The sequence below is a fragment of the Pseudopipra pipra genome, chromosome 4, assembly GCF_036250125.1.
Source record: "Pseudopipra pipra isolate bDixPip1 chromosome 4, bDixPip1.hap1, whole genome shotgun sequence".
In the NCBI taxonomy this organism is placed as follows: Eukaryota; Metazoa; Chordata; class Aves; order Passeriformes; family Pipridae; genus Pseudopipra; species Pseudopipra pipra.
The window spans coordinates 42,078,016-42,101,375 of record NC_087552.1 but is presented as its reverse complement, the minus strand read 5'-3'; the positions used below and the strand labels follow the sequence as shown (position 1 = coordinate 42,101,375).

Here is a 23,360-nt window from a genome sequence, read left to right as displayed (position 1 = left end):
GTTTTTCCTTGTATTTTGTGCATTTGTTTTAAAATTCTCTTAATAATTATGTCAATACCTGTAAAGAAAGCACTGTAAAAAACCCCTAGCACTAAGGTCTTTTAAAAGCCAAAAATTGTAAATTACTCTATTTATTCAAAATCAATGCAGTTTTACACAAATGAAAGAAACTATTTTTTAATGAGAAAAGAGAGTTAAAAAGGAGAGAGAGGAAGATGGACAGTTGAGTATATTTTGATTAAATACTTACAATAACATGCAATAGCTAGAATTTTATTTTTGTAAGTTTTTAAAACATCAGTACAGGCTACCATTACAAAACACAAGTGCGATAGAAATTTAAGCATTAGTTTTATATTTTATAAATTATTTGTTTCCAGCTTAACCACAGGCCTCCCATAGTTTGAGTATCTTCATAAAAACATAAATAACACACATTAAAACAAACAATATCCCTGCTGCTAAGGCTAGAAGTTGGCTTGTCTGTCCTCACAGTAGTTAAAAAACAGTTTAAAAAGTAGTAGAGTAATGAATAAAAAACAACGATTATCAATATGAGACCCTTACAGGCAGATATACAATAATCAACATAAAGGTCACCTTGATAGTCAATTTAGAGATATTTCTATATCTCCCAAGCCAAAGGATAAACTCTTCAGTACTAAAATTTGCCATTATTAGAAAAGTTCATTTCAACGTTCAGCCTCTAACTTGTAATCTGTAATTAAGAAAAATCAGATTTCAAAGCAACAAGAGAAGACTGTGATAAAGCTATTTGAAGTACACTCTGGCAGGGATAAAGCCAGCAGAGAGGTGGCTGTCATAAAATAGCCAAATGGCTTTTTCCACCTCCATCAAGGTCACTTTACTGATGATGTGCTCAATAAGATGATAATGCATTTAACCACTTTCCTTGCATCTGACTTCGACCTTACTGCAAATCCAAATGGCCTTGTTTAACTACCCTGGCCTTTCAACATTTCCCTGAACAAAGATAATTAAGGAGATATACTGCCCCCTACTATCACAGGAATTGAAAGACAAATAAACTTTTAAGAGCACAGCCAGGTGTCTATTGCATTAATGTACAATGTTTAAGCAGGGGGTAAAATGAAATAATGGTTAAATAATTATAAAAGGTTGACAAAGTTAACTTTGTTACATAAGGCAATTCTATTCTATTTAAAAGAAAGAACATAAAAGACTTTCCAGGCTACTTTTTACAACTCCCTGGACAACAGTCTTTTCTTTAACATAGTTTATGACTTAAGAGGAAAAATGTTCTGCAAAAATTAACAACTCTGAAATTTCTGCAGATTTGGAAATGGTTATAATTCATACATATGTACTGTAACATTTTATGAAAAAGCAGATCTATATGATTAAACCAAAAGTTGCTCTAAAAAAAGCATTTTGGTTCCTTTTTTTCCTTTGTGTGTGGTCAGCAACTATATTAGAGGTGAAAATTAAAGTAGTTTAAAAATTAATTTGGCAGTTATGACAATCTGGAAGCCTAAGGTAGTGCTTTCTCATGATTTATACAATGATGAAAACCAACCAAATAATATAATTCTGTAACAGCAGTTGCTTTCTTCTTTAATTTTGATTAATATATACTCTTACACTCCAAAGAGTTCTCCAGGATACTAATTTTTCTTGATACCAATAAACAAAAGCTCCATATCAATAGTTCTTGGACTAATAACAACTGAAACACAATAAAAACAATAAAAAAGCGGGTAAAGCAGTTGGATGTCATTTTTGCAGTTGCATGCAACAGATCTCATTTTAATTTTTTTTCCTTCTAAATCTGTTTTTCTTCTAAACATCTTAGAAATATTTTTGTATAGGTCTGAATCCTCTTCAAAAGCAAGAAAGAGGCAAAACAGCAAGATGTATCAGAAAGACAAAAACCCATAACTCACTGTTGATGTGATACTAGATATGTTAGCTCACTGCTACTGCAAAAATTGCTGTTCCTTTGCCACAGAAAATAAAGAATGCAGAAACGCCGCTACATGTATTTAATCAAAGTTTTATCATAATGCAGGTCTTCAGAAAGTACACCAATGTCTACCTCTGCCATTTGTCAGGCCACTGTTACTTTGAGTTGTAGATGTAGTTTGTCCAAATTTCAACATATTCAGGTATTTGGCTTAATCTTTTGCTGTAACACTCCTTAATGCAGACCCAATTCCTGAATTCTAAATACACCAGAATTTAAACCTCCTATAAAGATACCTTCTAGTACTCAATACAAAAATCAGTGATTACCATATCAAAAACATGAAGTTTGCAATGATTCATATACCGTTGCTGTGAAAAATCCTTTCTGCTGTATATAACAAGTCATAAATAAGCTTTTCACTCTGAGCTAGGCCTCAAAATTATAACCACGTGTTTCGTTTACCATGTAGATCCCACCATAATGATATACTGTCTCCAGATATGAGATTTCTACCTCCTTCTTACATTTAAAGGACTTGCTTCATAAACAATCTACATTATAGCAGTTCACACAAAACAATTATTTCAAGTTTGGATAAATGGCTGCCCTAGCCAACCTCAAAAGAAGACTATGTACCTTTGTTGTTACCTTCAGTGAGTTCTGAAGTTTTCCTGTATAATTGCACTTTGAATTCCTTCAATCTTAGACAATGAAGGTGAATGACTATTTTCCATCCAGCCACCTATCTATCCTGTTGAGAGTTTTAACATGGGTGAAGTTTTCCATAGGAACACAAGTGTCATTTTTTCCACTCGTCCCTAACATGTAAAAAGCTTAACTTAAATTGGAAAACTACTGAAACATTTTATTAGTACAGTTACTTTATTCATCCTAATTCCTTATTTTGTATAAAATCTAAAAAGAGGTATACATCTTCAAACCATTAGGGAAGTCACCAGCTCACAGCATCATCTTTCGTATATCACTGAATATACAAAAGCCTTCTTGCTATTCTGAAATGCATAAATCTGTAACTACCTCTGGAGAAAGTCTTTCAAAACCCCAGAGAGAGTGTCTATAGCCATATTTAGAATGTAATGACCAGCAATAAGGCCTTTGTATACATGCAAAAAGGATAGAAAATATAATGTCCCTTCTCATTTTGGAAAACAATACAGTTAAGTCCTATTTTCTGATATCACCACTCAAATGCCTATGTTGTACAAAGCGTACATATTATTTTATTTTCCCTTGTTTAGTTCAACAAGTGAATTGGGAAGCAATAAAAGTTACAGTAATAGAAGTTATAAAGTCTGATCTCCTAATTGCTTATCAGACCATTTCAGTAATTTGAAAAGTTGTGTTAAATCTTCACAGATGCACATTAGAAATGCAAGAGTACAGCTCAAGACAAATTCCTTAAGTTGAGTCTGTTTGCATCATACACTGATATTTAGAGATATTTCTGTATCTACCAAGCCAAAGGACAAACTCTACAGTACTAAAATTTGACACTATTAGAAAAGTTTACTTCAACGTTCAACCTCTTACTCATTATCTGTAATTAAGAAAAATAGCTTTCAAAGCTGATGGGTGCTTGGCAGCATTCTATTGTGGACCTTTAGAATGAACACATATCTGACATAACATTTTACATTGTTTTAAAACATCAATTATCAATTTTTCTAGACAGGTACAATATCAGCTACTTTTCTCCAAAAGGAAAACAATAAAATAAAATATATCCCATACTGCATGAAACATATAACTTCTTGTATTCTCAACTTTACTACAAAAAGATCAGAAAGTAAAAATGACAAGCCAAAGCCATCTAATCATTAAATGTTTTTTTAGAGGTCCTGTTGCTGTAGGTTTCTTGCTAAATTGTAACATACTATTTTTATAACTCCTTGAAAGAAAAAACCCCTATACTATGACATATATGAGGCCATTCTCCACACGGAGTTACAGAGTGAATAATCGAAAAATTTTGTAACATCTCATTTGTAGTTACTGAACTGCTTGACAGTTTTGAGCCCCAATGTGATGGATGAAAAAAACGGTAAGCTAGATTTTTCTGTTCTTGTTTGAGCACTTCCCGCTTCCCAGGCTTTACTCAAATACTTCCACCTAAGCTTACTGAGGATAAAGATTTACCTTTCCAAGGAAAAGAAGGAAGAGTGAACTACACCAGCTAAGTGCACACCACCTAGAAGTTCAGGGAAATAAACCCGGTCCCTTTAGTACTATTATGCAAATTACAAATTCTTATCTTAATGATAGCCAGTACTTAACATCAGGCAATTAGATCCTTGCGTCTGTTCAGCAATTAATACACTTTCTAAAGGATAGGGGACTCTTGCCATCTTCAGTAACTTGTCCACGCATTTTTAGTGAATTTACTCTGTGGATTAGAGTGCTTAGGAGAGAAGGTACTTCTGTTCCTTTCCCTCCATTGTTCTTTACCTTCAAAGCTGCTAACAGCTTGAGAGTAGCTCATTCTTTGTCTGAGAGTCTGGTAGTTAACATCCTAAGTTTCTTTCCCCATCGCTGAAATATCAGAAGGCAAGGTTTCTGAAAGCTTTCCACAGGAACAGCCAGAAAGCAGGCACAAAGTTAACAAAGGGGAGCTAATACTGCAAAGTGTCACGTTTGTTTACTGGAGCAGACTGGTATTTCCCCAAATCTTCTAAGTTCAGATTTTTAAGTAAGGTGAACATAAGCGAAGATAGTTTAAAACAAAACCCTCTGCAGACAGATGGGTAGTTCAAATTCAGATTCACGTGGATGAACAGGAAAACTAAACAGTAGTGTGCACAAAAGATGCAATGGTATGTTCATGCACTGGAATACAGACATTATAATTTCATGTAAATTTAATTGCTGACATAAATTTCTCAAGGATTTTTTTCACTCAATCCTTCCTTAAAGTCTACTCTAGCAATTAATGCAGGTCTCCGGGTGGCTCACTGAAAGACTTAAAGCTGAAGAACAAAAGGTTTATTTTAAAAATGAAAACCTTGGCTTGTACAACTCCAGACGTGAATCTGCTTTCAATTACTGAAAGTATTTCCACTTCAGTGAAAAAGGATCAAATCTTCAACTACAGCATCTTTAGGCAATGAATTTGATTATATTAAGCTTTAAGAATATAGAATGACTTTGTGACCCAGCTGTATATTCTATGCATATTGTTTATTGGGTATACAAAAAAGAAGGAGCTGGCACTTTAAATGAGAAGCAGACACAAATGTGTCTGCTCACAGCAGCGCTGTACTTCCACACCAGAGCTCTGCTTTAGGGTTGTTTTTTTTTTTCGGATGCCCACGTAAATGTCAAAGATTACACTAAGCTTTAAATGAAGGATTTCACAATCCTTTCGAAATTATTCTGGCCTGATTTGTTCCGTACTTTTATTAGCATAATTTGCACTGTATTTGTAAAGTTACATTTTTCTTTCTAGACTTTTGAACGAGCACAATCTCTTCCACATCCCCCCCAGTGCTGCAGCTACCGCAGCCTCTAGGAAGCACAAAAATCAGAAGCACTTTATACTTTTCCCATCACACGAGCGTAAGAGTCGGGCGAGGGAGCTCGAAGGCTTCACTGCGCAGCGAGATGCGATACCTCAAACGCAAATTATGCAAAAACTTCTCATTTCTTACATCTCCGATCCCGCAAATCTCTCCTACCGCATCCCAGCCAGACACCGGGTCGGGCTCTTTCAGCAGCACGGCACGAAACGAAGCAGGACAAAAGCGGTTACCTCTCGGCTTAGCCCCACCACCCGCGCCCGGCGGCCGGTCCCGCTGCCCGCCGGCTCCTCCAGCGCCACCCGAGCCGCGCAATGAGCCGGCACCGCCCCCGGCCCCGGCCCGGCACCGCCCCCGCCCCGCCCCGCGCCCCACCCCGGGCCGCCCGAACGCGCCCGGCCCCGGCTGCGGCCGAGCGCCGCTCGCCGCCGGCTCGGCCCCGCCATAGGCTGCGGCAGCCGCCGTGTGCCCCCCGGCGGGGAACGGGGCCGGCCTGGCACCGCGTAACCCTTTCGGGGCCGCGGCGGGCGGCGCAGCCGGAGGCCAGGAGCTCCGGGGAGAGGCAGCGGGATCCTTCGCGGAGAGCGCGGAGCCGCCGCTGCAGCGCTGTCTGCACGGGCAGCGCGGGGCCGCGGCCGCGATTCACCGCAAAATGCGGGGATTTTCCGTGACACAAAATAAACTCGCTGCCGCGCGAGGTAGTTGTTATATTATTGTAAACTACCTGCCTGCTCCAAGCCGTCCCCGCAGCCCGCAAGGCGTTCACGGGCAGGAGCTCGGGGCGGTGTTAGCAGACGGGTTCGGTCGGGCACGGCCGGAGCTCGAGGAGGAGCGCAGGGACCGGGCCGGGACCAGAGCGCAGCTGTGAGCGCGCAGATGTGACACCGGCGCCTCATCACGCACCACCTGTGCTTTAATTGAAACACAAACACCTCCCCCTCCATTTACCACCTTAGGAGACAGTTTTTCTTCATGTCTATAGAGGCATGAATATAATAGACCCTGCTTACTTCAAAACACTACTTGACAATTTATAATCAAGTCTGCTGCTAATGAAGCCTTTGGAGCTGCAGCTCGATCTGACTGGACACAGTATGCATCATGGCTGTCAGATAAAGCTATCAAATATTAGGTACAAAATGAAGCATTCACATTACCATTAATTTCTGTTATACTGTAGAGAGAGCAGGAACAAGATGACTACAAAATATGCAGATATAAATATTAAAACCAGAAAAATTTTGTTTTCAGCTGGTAATCAAACTGAAGTTACTGCCTCTGTCTTTATTGTAAAAAAACAGATTTTTAATCCTTTAAAATGTCTGCGTGAATCATTATTTCCAATGATTATTTCGTTCTTAACACTACTACACAAAGAACCCTTCTGAGTTGGCTTAGAAAATACAGTGATATGTAGGAATTCCTACAAAACTTCTATTATGGTTTTCTTTTTACCTTGGACCTTTGCTAAAAACAACTAACTTAACTCTCCTCACCCAATTAAAAGATCTGTTGCTGACACAGGCCAAGTTATCACAGCAGCTGCCCAGAAGTCATATTTTGCCAAAAATCAGATCAAGATATCGTTAATGTTTCTACAATACTTCCAGGGAAGATGGTATCTTTCCAGAATATGTTTTCAACACTGTTATGTAGAAAGCTGCAATAAAAGCACATATTTCAGATGTATTATTCATAAGAAATTTAATAACATTCAAAAAGCTCACACAATTAGTGCTCATTTGCAACTTCCTAGAGAAACAAAGACTATACAGATTGAAACAGTGGAATTCTGTGAAACGAGGGGGAGAATAATGGTCTAAGTAGCCATGTCTTGATGAGGGCAGTCCTGGCTGGCATGGGGGGAAAACACTGAAAAAATCCAAAAGTAATAGCACTAATAGTACATCTTGACCTGAAGGTCTTCAAATCAGATATGCAACAGACTACATGTGCTTTGGCTTAGCACAAGGTAGAAACTGTAATATAGTTATTATTGACTTAAACTTACTCAGGCTTTTGGGGCAGTTTGATAAAAATGGGAAGCTTTTTGCAGTTCAAATTCTGGACAGACTCCTATCTGTGATAACTGCAAGACCAGCCAAGAAAGAGCTATGAGATGAAATCATGAACTAATGTAGTCGTTTTAAGGAAGTTTCTAGCAATTCCACAGCAACATTCATATTCTCAGCATCTCTTCCAAGAGCTCTAGTTGTAATAAATGGGGTATTAGATCACACAAATACTATTTTCCAAACTGCTGGAGTACCTATGGATAAGCGCTTTCTGCAGTTGAAAAATTTACTAAGTAATTAATTCAGTCATATATCCTTACAGATCTTGAAAGATGGAGGAACGAGAACTGGATGCTTGGAGTCAGCTCATGCAGAGCTCCAGAGCTCATTTGAATTACTGCCCTCTGAGAGCACCTGTAATCGCACCCCCTCTACAGAATACTGCTGTGGACCTGTGCAGAGAGCAAGATATTGGGTCCTCCAAGAGCCACATGCTATGGAAGGAAAGACACTGAGGACTGCAGCCTATCAAAAAAATAAGACATGGATGTCCCTGCAGTGGATCCACTTCTCTCCATTTTCAGCCAGCTGCAATGAAATTTTCCTTTGCTATGAGATTTCCTGTGCTGAGATTCCACTGTCCCACTAATGCCAGCACAAATGATTTATGAAATCTATTAGGTGCAACACTAAAGAAATCTGGAACATAAATGTTTGCTTAGGAAAATATTTATATGGAGTAGACAAATGGGAGTGAAGCAAACTCTACCATAGATATGCCAACACTTTATGCCAACATAGCTCATGCCCAAAGAGTAAGAAAGATCAAACAAAACCTTGGGGGTAGGTGTGTGTGTGGGAAGAATAGCATGTGTTTCATTCATAGGAAAAGAGACAAGCACTTTTAAAAAAATTATTTGGTCAGAAGGATTATTATAGTAAATTATGCAGAATATTAACCATTGAATTTGAACCCATTTTTAGTCTTTATTAATAACTCATTATAGTCCTTTTTCTTAATGTGGAATAAATTAGAGCTGTGTTAATCCATGCAGCTATCTGCAGGTACATTTATCACTACTGTAGCCACTTTTACTCTCTTTAGTGGGAACTGCATTTCATGGGCAACAGACACTCATCCCCTGCTGAACTCAAGCCATGGTGGCCTTTTCAGGTCACCAGAAGGGTCACCTGAAAACTTACCTTTTTTATAAATAACTGAAAGGTACCACACAGCTGGCCTTGACATATGTGAAAGAATTTCTCTTCCTCTCTCACACTGTCTCTGTCATATTGCCACAATATAGAGAAGTGAAAGCAAGTGAGCTAGGGGCCTTGCTGGCATAAGAGGGTGAGAAACTGCTAACAGGATGTTCTTTGTGGGAACTCAAAGCTTTTGGAACTGATTTCTCTTCCCTGATCCAGAAGAGCTCAAATTTTATGGCCTTCATAGCATGTTGCATAGTTCATATTTTTCCAGAGTGTATGAAAACAGGGAGAACTGTGAATGTGGTTAGTTTCTGGAGGGAGGGCTTTGTTTCAGCTTTCTAACTGGCTGGTTTGCATTTGGCTGAGGAGGGAGGCCTATTACAGCTTAGTCACAATGATTAATTTTTATATTCGCATTTGAATTTGTGTCAGGTATCCAGGATTTTAAAGGTGGTAACAAGCAGCCATACTGACTCTCTGATAAAGATAAGTATTATCACAGAAAACTGACACATTAGTAATTCCATCACTTAAAGCTGACACCTGGAAAGGACTTAAGAGGTTACACTGGAAATGACTCTGGGTAGTCATTAGACTAGAGTGGCCCAGGCACTGAAGCTGTACTCCTTGCAGCACATAACAACTCAGTCCTTACTGTAATGTTCCATAAGTGCCATCATACCAAAGAAAACTTTATTGTACCCATTTTTCGCTGCCAAATGGAGGCACAAAGCTGACTTGTCAGTACCACAAAAGTAGTACCACGGGAGAGGGAAAACATGATGCCTCCGATAATCCGAGGCCTATCCTAACCGCTGAGCCTTTCTTCTCCTCATCAAGATTATAATTTCAGCTATTTATCAATATTCATGATGACGAGTGACTTTTATTAAAAGGGAACAAACACCTTTTTAGCCAAATACTAATTCACCTATTTGAATAGTAGTAGCCTAAGTGCCCTGTTAAGACATCCTATCATAAATAATTAGTGTTACAGCTACTTCTACTGAGATGCTAGGTGTACTTTAAAAAGATACTGTTGTGTGTATTACAAAGAAATAAAAATGGAGTATCTACCTAGAAACTGAAATTGCACAGCATCAGTATATCACTTTGGAACACGTTTTTCTTACAACTCTATAAAAATCAGAGTTTACGAAATGTAAACATTTTTATTAGATAAGATATCAATTATAACAGCAACATATACTCTTATGTCTGTTTTACAAAATAGACTTGATCAAACAAAATAGTGATAATACAGCTTTCCAGTTCCTGCTCGAAATGTGTTTAAAAAAAAGGTAAATTCATGTCTAGAAATAAAGGTCTTAAGAATACTATCTGATATCAACAGGATTAGCAGGATAATGTGTTCCCATGAGAAAGCACGTGCCCAAATATATTTAATATAGAACATCTTGTAGTTCTTAAGCATTTAAATAGTATGCTACATTGACTATTTTTTTCTCACAAGTGAAGATTAAGATGAACCATTTTTCATGCAGTAATGATGCTGATTTAAACAAGAACAGACTAAGACCTTGATGAGCTCACAGATTTAGTGTTCAAATCTGAAAACAAACTTTTTTCTTTTCATTTACATTGATAAAGCCTAACTCTATTTTTTATAACCCCTTCCAAGACTGTATCAAGAATTTTGCAGTTTCAGATCAGCATTTTTCTAAAAATACAAGTGGAAATTGTAAGCAAGTAAATGTACCTGGAGTAGGAAAAGAGTTATAGCAAAAACATAGTCCTTTCAATAAAGGATTAAATTATGACATGTTTCTGGAATGTAAGTGGGTAATATGTGTTGGGGTTTTTTTCCTAAGAAGCCATACAAAACTATTCAGTGTACATTTGCTCTGTGATTTTTGAGTGCTACAGATTCATATAATAAATAATTTCCCAGCAGTGCAGTATAAGGCAAAGTAAAAAATGCAAAATATTTTTGTATTTCAATACCTAGATTTTTGCTGTTTAACAGTAGAATGCCCTGATTAGAATCATCCTACTTATATAATTGGTCACATATAAGGGTATGGGAAAATATAAACTTACAGTTAATATACAAATTGAATATCTTGAGCTCCAAATTCTAAATTACTGAAGACATAAATATTAATCATGATGCTTTTCATAGTATTTATATAGTTTTTAGTTACTTTTTCACTGATACATTCCTGTGTTTAAATATCTACAGTACCAGTCAGCCAGCAGAGAAAAAGGCCACAGATGCTTTGAATGATTAACACAGTTCTTGGAAACACAAAGAATACATGCTTTCCTTATCTTATAGTACAGCTAAGTGAGGAGGAAGAGGACATTTTCATGAAGGGTCTAGGGGATTAGATGATGTATCAATAAGCCCTTTGAAAGAAATATCCCGCCTCCAAAATAAATAAAAAAAAGGATTAATGCTATTTGTTTCAGAAGAACTGCTATATGAATAACAGTAGTGAAATGGAGCAAAAAAATAATGCTCTGATGTTTTCAGGTCATTTTACCTAATTTTTGAGGAAAAGCAATAGTATTTTAGGAAAAACTTTAAACCCTTCTCTAAAGAAAGAAAAGTCCAACTATAATCTGAACCTTACATCTTTCTTTAAACTGAACTCTCTATTAATTTGAAACTTGTTTGTATTTGTGGTACTCATTTCAGTGCCTCATCAGGACACTAAAAGGAAAACTGTTAAAGATCCTAAAACATGCACAATTGTGGCACCTTCCTCCCTTCATTTTTATATCGTTTTCCTATTGTTTTGCAGTAGCCTCTATCAGCAGCTGCTACTCACTGCCTTTCATCAGTAAAAGAAGGCAAAGAAGCAGTTGCTTGCACAGCTAATGCTCCGAACTGGAGACTGAGTGTCTAATCTTCATAATAAGCAGCTTCCAACTGACTAAGTTTTGATTTACATTTAATACTTGGGTCCACAGCTCTAAATCCCTCTGGATTACTGGATTATTTTTTTAATTAAAGATTTACACTTTTGTCAGGAAGCAAAAGAGAAAGATATTTACTGCAAATGAAAATGACATAAAAAAAGTAACTGGAAGGAAAAAGAGTCAATTTGGTATGTAAACTCATGAGACACAGGACATCTCTTAACAAACAAGGTATGTGTAGGCTGTTTGAAACAATCCATTTAGAGTAAAATAGTTTTGTATAGAGGTCTGACAAAAAGAATTGGCTTTTGTGAACAAACCAGCCTATTGTGAGTCTCTTAGAATTGGTAAAGACCACCAGCAGGGAAATCCTATCAGTATAAGAGATTAAGCTCTAAAAAACCATTCTATTCCTAATGATGAAGCTAGAATTTCATACCTCTAGAAAAGTTTAACTTGTATTTTGATTATCTGGAAAAAAAAAGAAAAAAAAAGAAAAAAGGTTCAAGGTACTTCTCTGAAATTACATCTTTAAAAAGGTGTTTTAAAATCAGCGGCATGCACACAAACACAAAAATCAATAACCATGTAATTCCCACAAAAAATATTTCACATATTTCTTGGAATAAGTATTATACAGATCATGACACAATCTATGTGGCTTGGACTGTGGGTTCAGCTGCTGCCATCCATCTTCTATTTTGGCTTTTTGTTGTAAGAAAGATGACTGAAAACTTGCTGTGTCATTTAGGTCAGAAATTTATTCTTTTGCTCAGTAGAAAGAAATCATTTCTTTTCTCCTAATTACAGCTTCTCCTCCCCCCCTTTACATCATAGCTCCTTGGGGAAAAATACCAACCACCAGAGCAAATTTTCTTTTTACACAGTTGCTGCTTTGGCAAGATCAGAAAAAAGTGTCATCCTTTGGGTAAGTCTGTCAAATAGATTTTTTATATACAGTTCGAGAATGTTCATCTGAAAGTACTATATCTGCACTTCTGTATGCTTATATGACAATTATTGCCTTGGAAAGGTGGCATAAAAATTATTTCACACTCCTCTGACACCTGGTGTGAGCCTTATCCCTGCAAGTGGTCTATCTACAAAATGGTTATACAAATCATACATGTAAAATAAAATAAATACCTTCCAAAATATTAATTTGGGTTTATTTATTTTTTTTTAAATGTATCTTCTAAAAAAAAAACATTTCAGGCTGCTGTTAAGTAGACATCTTATTACCTTTTCTTAGAGAAAAAAATAGAGGTTTTCATAAATAATTAGAATAGGATTTATGTATACTTTATGTACATTTAGAACTGCCTACATGAACAAACCTTCCCATGGTACACATTCAGGCAGATGATGAATGCCTGGTGATAGGTGGGTTGTTAGGCTCAAGACTAAGTGCTGTAGTGCATCTAGAATTGCATTTATGGCACACCTTGAAGTGATCTGTTGGATATTCATTCTCCTACAGAGCAGGTGATCATTTTCCACATTCAACCCAACACATTTAGTATTTGCCAACATGACAAACTGCTAGTGAAATAATTTTATTCTACACCAGCAGACGTTGCATATTCAGAAACAGGGTGTAGACACTATCAAGAATTTTAAGCTACCATTTACTTAAGAGGGGAGAAAGGATAAGAAAATATCTCTTCCTTTATATTTTGTGCTCACACACAGAGCATGAGGCTGTACCACAGGTACACTTGGGCTCGACTTACTTCAAGCAAGGCTAACCACTGCACAGATTTCCAAAACACAGTATATTACACAGAAGTTATCACATGCAATAGTCTCAAAAGTTTTTCTTCCCACTAGCACTTCCTCGTACTCTATTTATTTGCTTGGCATGCCACTGCATAGATGTCAGACTGCCACGGATCCATGTGTGTTAAACAGCTTCAGAAATCCTACTTTGGCTCTGTCATTCAGCTGCTATTTTCACAGCAGCCAACTTTATCACTATCATTTCCTAATTCCATCATCTAAATGATTTCACTTAACTGCATTTCACTAAAGACCTTCCCACAAGCACTGCCAGATTTGCAAGCTTTGGTGTTATCTGCCAAGAGAGGGAACTCAAAGTCCAGCTGAATTCTCTCATACGAGAGTCCTTAAAATGTGAACAAGTGGTAGAATATTCAGCCTGAAAGATATTTCTCAAGAAAAATAAATCAATTAAATGTAATATACATATACAGAGGGCATACAAAAGCTAATGGCATGACACAGGTTTTTAGACTACAGATGAACCAGCACACATCACAGGAAAGCCCCCCCACCCCACATTTTTCCCACCCACCATATGCTGACACTTAAAGAGCAAAAGACTCAAAGTGTAAGCCTAAATGAAAACCTACATGGAAGAGGGGAGCCACATTTAGGATTAAAACTGCCAATGTGACTGAATCAGCTCTGAGGCCAAAAATCTGAGATGGTCAGAACCAAGTCTTCTGGAGAAGGATTCAAAGATAAGAAGAGCATTCAGTAAATTGGCAGCTTTTATTGCAAATATCCTGAAGATAATCAAATTTACAGAAGCTGTCCTTAATACTGGTAAATTGGCAGCTACAGCATAACCAGTGTCTCAGAGTTCTCTTTTCTTTCTACAGAAGTGTTTCCTAAAGTATTACCCCACATACACACAACCTGCCTTTGCTTCTCCCTGCTATCTATTATACTGCAAGAAGCATCGTCAACCCTTTCTCAAGAATCTGGATGTCCCCTTACTTTGGGATTCCTGTTCCCTCTTTCCAATTTGCTGGGGATGCTAGTGCTTCATGAGAGTTGAAATAGTGATCTTACTACTTTTGCTCAGTGGTGTCAAAAGAGTAGAAAAGTATGGAAAACAGTTTGTTCTTAAAATTGCATGGTAAATGTATGTAAAAACCCCCTAATTTTATTACAAGATCTCTATTCCACATTTAATGTTTCAATTTGCTTTTAGTAGTCGTGTTGTTCTCACATCTCTGTGTCTACCACCCAGAGACCCAAATGCTTTTTTCTACAATGGAGGTGATATATACATACATAACTCAGTCATTTATCTAGGTAAAGGCAGTGACTGTTGAATAATGAACTTCAAGAATTGCTGCCATCAGTTCATCCCTTCCTCTCCCCTTTTCTCCTCCCTACCTTGAATAGTCCTTTCTCATTTTGTCCACCTACCTTTGTGATAACTTTATGGGAGTGACATAGAAAGTCTCCCGTAGAGCTCTGTGCTGAAGAGCAGAGACTCATCCTGGAAGTCATTTTGAGACAAGCCCTCAAATGTGGTGTACCAGAATCCTGGTGTTTGAAATCCTTTTTTCTATTCATATGGTCTCCCATTAATTCTTCTGAAATTTCCCAGGAGCCAGTGCTTCCTGCAGCTGGACCACAGACGCTGGAAAAAGTACTCCAAGGGCTATGCAATGGCACAGTGGCACTTGCTGTGATTGCAGGGCAAACATGCAGTGGACTTATTCCACAGTGAATTCAACTAGTTGTGGGTTTCAGTTCTCTGTATAACGAAAAGGGATTTGTCTCTATCCACACAGGATAGTTAGATGGAGAGTGCTTAGGCATGTAACAACATGATTTCAATGCCTCATCTGAAACTATTATGCTCTAAAGCCTGGCACAAGAATTTATCAACTAAAGTCCATCAGTATTCTTTGCCTTTTTTGATAGCACTCATACTAACATCCAGCACAAGGGTCACATGCTGTTTTAAAACTCTCTTGCCCTAAAGTAAACAAACCAGACACTGATAGATTTGCTGAACCACCCTGAGGCAGAAGCAGTTTCATGGATGGAAAAAAGAAAAGATGGGCAAAGGAAAAACTGCTTGACAGAATTTTCTCCAGGTTTTCTAAATCTTAACATCTATATTTAATTCTGGAAAATCCTCCAATTAATAAAGATATTTCTACTATTATAATTTTTCCCCCTGAAGTGTTGAGAAATTGATAAAGTTGGACCTTCTCTTTTCCTGCAAATTTTTGCATGCTGGTTAAACAAGTTAAAAACATGTCCCACAACAAGCTGGTGGTACAAGAAGGTGGTAGTAGCAGAGTATTTTAAAAGCTAACAAAAACATCAAAGAGAAAATCTATCATACCAAACAGTGTCTGAAAATCTGAAGCTCTGAGTGATGAATGTGTATCTCCCCCTAATGGAGGCATATTTGAATTTATCTTGAAAGAAAATATTGATAACTTAAAATCCTAACACTCAAAATAACACTGTTACATCATGTTCACCTTTCTGGCTTTCTAAGGAATCTGTCAAGGTATGTATCTATGACTTAAAATAAACATTAAACTATTATTAGCATAATTTTGTTTTCTTAGTGAGTTTTATTACATAAAGCGAAGTCTTAAATATATGTGCCTTTCAGCATAGTTCTACAGTACACAGTCAGTAGCCATTAAAATTCCCTTAAATTATCTTCTGTCAGTCATTTCAACTTCTGTTTTAGCTAAATGTTTTCCTGTTTCTTAAAAAGTCAGCAAATTGCTATAAAAATGACAGTGACAGGCCACAGTGGTTTGGGTTGTGTGGTATAAAGAAACACTTCATATATGCACAGCTGCTGGTAATGAATGCAGCATGTTTGAGGCCTAATCTTGGACAATTTCCTACATTTCTGACTTGCAGTTTCTTTGGCAAGATTTCGAGGACAATATTATCTATATGTCCCAGCATTTCAGCCAAAACTTTTCAATACAAGAGTTTGGCACTGTGCACTGGCTTTCAAAAATCTGTCCTCTCACAGTTAACAACTTTTTAGGAGTCTTAGCCCTTTTTATTTTTCTTTTTTAAAGAAGCATCATGTTCTACATAATGACCCTGTAGGATATAGCAGACAGATTACATTTCTATATAATAAAATCCCTACTTGTGAAAGATGCCAGATTGACAGCATCAGACACTAAAATTACATTTGTCCACAGCCCAGCTGCAGTGCAGCAATGCGGTTGTTTTCAGAGCTCTCAAATTTAAGCTACTGCAATGTCGAGGGTAAGTGAATAGCTCTGGACTTTGTGCTGCCAAGACTTCTGATAAGCCTGGATGTGGGTATAATTGGTCTGGTGATACTGTAACTAAGTGGTATAAGTAGGACCTCGATTAAACTCTGGAATCTATACAGGTCATACTCCCTGAAGGAGGCATTTAACCTATCTCATCATAGTAGTGAAAGACTCTACATCTTACCTCACTACCAAAACTAGACTTTAACCTGAACACAGGTTTTCTCCTAATATAGAGAAAATGCGAAAAAAAGCAGCAGCCTGGGTTGAAGGTATGGGTGTAATCCCAAATGACTTTTCCTAGGTTTTGAATGTGTATTGGAAAGGAAGTTTAGGAAATTTGATGCTGAAGAGTTGTTCTTTTTAAGTTTTTCAGTTTAAATAGGACTGTTTTTCTTTGCAGGAATATGCTCTTAGCACAGTATGCTCTTAAATAGAACTTCTCCAGCTGTCAAATTCTAGTCTGTAACGTCAACAGAATGAGATTCAAAACTATGGATAAACATTTGTTAAAATAATCACATTTTAAGGCAAAGACATACACGTTCTTGTATACCAAAAAGGACAAAAATAAGCTCATAAGCAAGAAGAAGATCAAAAGAATATGTCAACCTACACCATTAGTCATGATACAGAAATATTTCCAATTTCATATAAAAACATGGAAGTTAAAAATTAAGAACTCAGAAACAAAGATCTGTATTACAAACCAAGAAATATGGAGAAGATATGAGGGATCTAGCATTATAACTGAAGTAGGATATAGTACAAATCACAAAGTAAAGCCTAGCACAATAACAAGAAAGAAATAAGAGCCACAATTAAGAAAGCACTTGAGAGAGTAAAAACTTTCCCAAACATTTTTCTGCCCAGGATTTCTGCTGATTTTATTTTTAAAGGAAAGCTAAAACTAAACACTTAATATTAATATTACTCTGGTTAACTAATTAATTAATTGATGCTTAATCTTAACCATCTTATTTAAAAAGTATCTATTAATAATCTTGTGACATCAACAAAACCCCAACAAAACCAACCCCACAACAAAACTATAACAGACTCTATGAGCTAATGCATTTAATCAAGGATCGGTCTAACTATGGTTGTGAGTGTTGAAACATGGATTTTCACATCTGTCTCATCTGGACAATCAAACTGCAAGGGCCAGCCATGATAGAGATTTCCTTTCCTCCCCTAATGCAAAGTATTACTGAGAACTGGTTTATATGCTTGACAGAGAGTAAATTACACAGATATAGGAGATCCTCTGAAGATTTGTGATTCTTGTGAAAGAGGTTAACATGAGTCAGGGAACATCAGAGTTTAGGATATATAAGGTAATCCAAATGCCGTCAGTCATTGTCTTAAGACAATAACACAATTTTGGTGGTTGGATTTTCTTGAAAAACATTTTTTCTATTACTTTTGGGATTTCAGTTCAACTCCGGTACACAAACCTATTGATGCTGTGTTTGTGCTTCAAAATATGTTCACTTATGCAGTTGATTATTTAAAACCAACACTCACTATTCAGCAGTACTTGGTACAATAGCAGTTTTGCACGGTGGGAAATATAAAAGTGCAAATGAATAGTTTTTCCCTTTATTTTGTTTTAAAAAAGAAGGAACATTTATGCCTCCCATCCCTCTAAAGCCTTCAACCCACACCATATAAAGAACAAAAGGAAAAGTATGGAGATATATAACTGAAATGCTTTAACGCTACTAAACATTGAAACAACACATAGATGTCTTTAGATGAAAAAAACCACAATGTCTTACCCTGTCTAGGACATATACAAAGACTACATAAACACAGTTTTAAACCATGTATAGGACAACACACAGAGTGTAGTACTAAACTGACAGCTTTCACAAATTTATACGCATTGCCTTCTTCAAATATTTTTAAGGTGAGATTGTAAATATCAACAGTTTGGTCCCTCCAGTTCAACCTAGAGAAAATCTGGTGAAGAGCCACCGGGATGATTTAGACATTGGAGAACTTGAAACATAAAGAGAAGTTCCAAGAAGGGATTCGGGCAATCTCAGGAAGAGAAGGTTCATAGGGATTAATGACAGTCTTCTAGTCTCCCAGTACCTAAAAAGAGGTTAGAAGGAGGATGGAGGTACTCTCCTTCACAGAGGTGCACAGCGACAGAACATGAGTCAGTGGGTCCAAGCTGCTTCAGGGGATATTCTGTCTGGATTTAAACAAACAAACAAACAAACCCTCCACTATAAGAGCAATTAAAAATTGGAATAAGTTGCACAAGTATGAGGTGGAATCTCCCACCTCATAGAGATTATTTCAAATAGTCTCTGCTTGAGACATAGTCCTTCATCATCTAAGTCTAAGGCCTGGCTTTCATCAGGGGGTTGGACTGGATCAGTTCCACAGATCCCTTTCAACCCTGGCTTTATGCAATCCCACATTCTCAGTTTAATGTGTTTTGTAACTACAGAAAGAAGGGCCTCCTAGCTGAATCATTGTTTCTCATCCTCAAATTAACATTTGTTCTTAAAGTATCTTGCCAAACAAAATACCATCCCACACATGCAAGAGAAAAAAAAAAGATAAGAGTTCAGTCACACTGCTATCAACATGCTTTATTTGTTTACCTACATACTTTCCTACATACTTTTCTTTTCATGTGGTGCTCAAGTGATACTAGAAATGAACATTGACTTGGAAAGTTTGGTTTTTTCAGAATATTTGGTGCATTAGCAATCTTACTGTATTTGTGGCTAGAGCTGCAAAATAAAGCAAAATAAATCTACTTGTGAACCAGTAGCCTACATGCAGATAAACTTACAGGACATTCTAGATTCACCTACACCTCTTTCCTTGAGCTTTGTGAAATTGTCAGTGAAACATAATTTCAGTGGAGCATATGGACTGTAATAATATGCTATTTCTCTCTCTATATAAGAGTAATACTGCACTTCTTTTATGGGTTAAACCTACATTTCCTGTGAATAATACGGGAAGCAGAGGGGAAAAAGAGCATATAGAGTGACATATGTAGAGAACTAATGACGAAACATGATTAACTGATAAAAACAGCTAAGTAACAGGCAGCATAAATTATCTCAGCTCTACTAGTTTACAGCACCTACAGGTGCACACCATTTGAAAAGAATTCTTACCTCATGGTACTGAGAAAGCTCATAGCCAACTATGTTTAACTGCAAACACTTTAAGTCTTCAAGTTTCATTTAGCTACAAATAGGCACTTAAATACACATATATATACACAGAAAAGTATATATTTATTTCCAGAGCACAGAAGTACCCATACCTAACCAAGTATAACGGGAACTCTGCTTCCTTCAAGAGACTGGTGCAATTCCTTACCTCACTGAATTACATCATCCTTTTCTCTTCTGCTACGGGAAATCTCTTGAAGCAATTCAGTACTAGCAGAAAAGTCCTTTTGCATGAAAAGAAGAGCATAATAGGGCCATATAAGCCCATAGCAAGTGCAAAAACACTTCTGTAAGTATAATGGCTCAGGATCCAGAGAAAATAGCAAGGCGATAGTTACGTTGGATATGCTAAAGGAGTTGACTGCCCAACTCAGACAGTGAGCTCATATTTCTCTATTCCCTCCTAAACGCTCTATGAGAATATAAGAAGGATCCAAGTTCACCCCAAGCCTTAGTATGGTGTCTGAACCAACTGGTAGGGTCTTACCAGTGTGAAGTCCATACACCAATGATATTAACAGTTGTATAAATAATGACTATACAACACTTTAACACTTTTGCAGAAAATTAAATGTGTAAAGCAATAATATTTAATTTTGAAAACATATGAGGAGATGTTACATTTTCAGCAGTATCTTTATTCATGAATTTATTACTTTGTTATAGACTGGAGACAAAAATTCATCACTAGCTGAATCATATTTTGCATTACTAATTTTCAAGTTATGATCTTGTTACTATTAATTTTGAATTAAGATAAATGAAAGCATTTAATTCTCAAAACCACAGAGCTAGAAGATTCAGTTTTCTAACTACAAAACCTGTCATAGTGTCAAAACGTAGGGAAAAGGCAAGAATGCTGTCAGGTGAAATATAGGTAATTACTGTGGCTTGACAAAACTAGCAGAGAAGAAATAACTTTAACATTATTCCTTTAGTAGGACTCTAGAGAGTAAGTGGCTATTATCTTTGAAGTACAGGACTCCGGGCACATCCCAGCAAGCTTCACAAACCCACCAGTACAGTTGTTTGAACAGAGCTTACAGAAGGACGAGTTTATTTTTAATTTTATACACTGTTTGTTCTCAGTTATAAAGTAACTTTCTTATTTTAACATAATATTGACCATTAATTTCTAAGCCTGGGTCTGCAATTCCAGATACCTGAAAGTACAATTACCACCATGTACTCCCTCCTTACTCAAACGTGTGATGAACAATGAAGGAAACAAAGAAACTTTTATTAATCTCACAAATCCCATGGCTACTTTTAGATGACGCAGCATTGAGTCATAATTCATCAATGTATATGGATAACTAACATCCAGTTACCTCACGTTTACTATGGTCGTTCTAGTATCTGCCTAAGGACAGGGAAGCGGTAATCTGGAAAGTTACAAACTTACGTATTAAAGGCTTCCTTAATAGGATGTTAAAATCAGACCCTCCAACGAGTTTATTTTCTTCATCCTACCTAATAAAAGATTCCATTCTGTATAACCTGGTCAGAAAGAGACAAGTGACACTGGAGCAGGAATAACTTGCATCAGACATAACAGTCCTGCTCCCTCCTGTTTAATGACCCTTTCCTGCTTGATCCAAGCACTAGATGAAAATGGTAAGATCTACCTCCTCCCTCTAACTTGAGACCCAGTTTCCAAAGCCCACGAAAATAAAGGCAGAACAAGTAAGTGAACAGATAGTGAATTCCTGTTATTCCTTGTGCCTTCCTGGGAATGAGAGGTCAAATAGGAAGGTACCAATGTACAAGGAGTTCAGTGTACTACAAGAGGGAGTACCATCAGGTTCCAAAATAAATTTACATTTAGTTTTGAAATAGATATTTTGACTGGTTAGTTATTTATGGAAAGTCCAATTTGCACTTTTAAATTTTTGTTTTGAATTAATTTCCTCCTTTTGCTGCCTCACAAGTAATTTTGTCATGTAAATGAGTTGCAATGAGCAATGAGAAAGTACATGCAAGCACAAATTAGATGATGTAAAACTAAATCACACACTTCCAGATCTTCAGTAAACCCTAAGCATTTTTGTATTACAGTTATGCCAGTCTAAAGCTGCCAAAAGGGGAGGTCCCAGGCCTGCCTGCCTCCCTCCTACTCCTTTTATTAGATCAGCCTATGCAGCCGCAGGGTGAGTCAGTTCAGCTGGCTGGCGATGGAAGGTGATTTTTTTTCAGGGTTAGGTTCCATTAAAGTTGACATTAAAATATTTAGTGCTGCTGCAATTATGTCCATCTTCTCCAAATCCTGCCTCCTGTGTTTTGTCAACTGTGCTGTTTGTCTGACTCTGCGGGGAGCAAGTTCAAGCTACTAAATCTTCGGGGAAACTATGCAAAGAATTTAGGAGTAGAGGGGGTGGGGAGAAGATCAGGGAATAATACTCTGCTGGCTCAATGGCCTCAACTAGATCATTAAGAATTTGGATGAAAGCCTGCCCCAATACAAAGAAGTGACAACCACTGCATAGCAAGTCTCAGGATGAAGGCAGTACCAACACAGTGTACACTAGCATGGATCATCACTCCTGGATCATCCAGTGAGTGAACTGACATGCTCTGTATCTGTGTAATTACGTGCTAAGTCTGCAAAAGAAATGGCCACAGCATCTGTCTGGAGTCAAGTGGGATGGGATCATCCCCTTTAAATACCATATGGATGTTGTATTGGATACTGTGGGGGGAAAATTGTTATTTCAACAGATCAAGAAAATATCAATATGTTTCAATTCAGCTTTTTTTTTAATCTTATGAATCAGTGATTTGGTATGTTTACATTTTATTGGGAGAAAGTGCCTAGAAAAGTAACATCAAATAGCTGTTTGTTGTAAAAACACAATGGTCTTCAGAGCTTTTTATAATGAGGTCATATTCATTTATTCAACTGGAATAATTCTGTTATGATTCAAATTATGATTTATTAACCCGTGTCTGGCATAGGAGATAAATCCCATAAATAACTCAAACAAACCCCTCTGAATGGTGAATCAAAAAATATATTAAACTGAACTAAAACAATCCTGACACAGCTGGATCATGAAAAATTGTTCAACTCAGAGAACATTTAAAGGTTAGAGCTCTATTACAGGTAAAAGAAAAAAGATCACAGACAGAGAAAAAAGGATTAATACAGTGAGTACCTGGTGCTTCTTTTATTCATTTCATTTTTATTGTAAGGCCACCATTTTGCAGATGGTCTGAAGTATCACATTCCTTACCATCTCAAAAGGTTCTATATCAATTATTCTAACTATGGGTCTATAAGAGCAGCCTTCAGACAGCTGCTGGAAATAAAATAGATATTATAGAAGCAGTTTCCTAGTATCTTTCTCCATGAAGATTTTTTAAATAAAGAATGCAATTGTAACATGGCATAAAACTGCCAAGGTTTATGGTCTTGCATATCTTGCACGCTACAAATGGAAGTCAGACTCGAAGATCTCACTATAAGCACACAGAACATTGGCCACAGAAGTACCATTAGTGACAATGATTAAAATTTCTGTCAATTGAAAATC

At 37.1% G+C, this 23,360-nt stretch overlaps 1 protein-coding gene across 39 annotated transcripts in view; it reads right to left on the bottom strand.

The window, feature by feature from the left end:
• TENM3 (teneurin transmembrane protein 3) overlaps positions 1-23,360 on the bottom strand; it is a 1,314,794-nt gene that overhangs the window by 235,809 nt on the left and 1,055,625 nt on the right. The window contains exon 1 of one of the 39 annotated variants that reach the window (XM_064652591.1): positions 6,206-6,226. The exons of 35 other annotated variants lie outside the window; for them this stretch is intronic. The gene's annotated coding sequence lies outside the window, so the exon portion shown is untranslated. Of the gene's footprint in view, positions 1-5,613; positions 5,633-5,714; positions 5,794-6,205; positions 6,227-23,360 lie in introns of those variants that run through there. 3 more of the 39 variants (XM_064652600.1, XM_064652592.1, XM_064652593.1) reach the window with 3 other exon arrangements.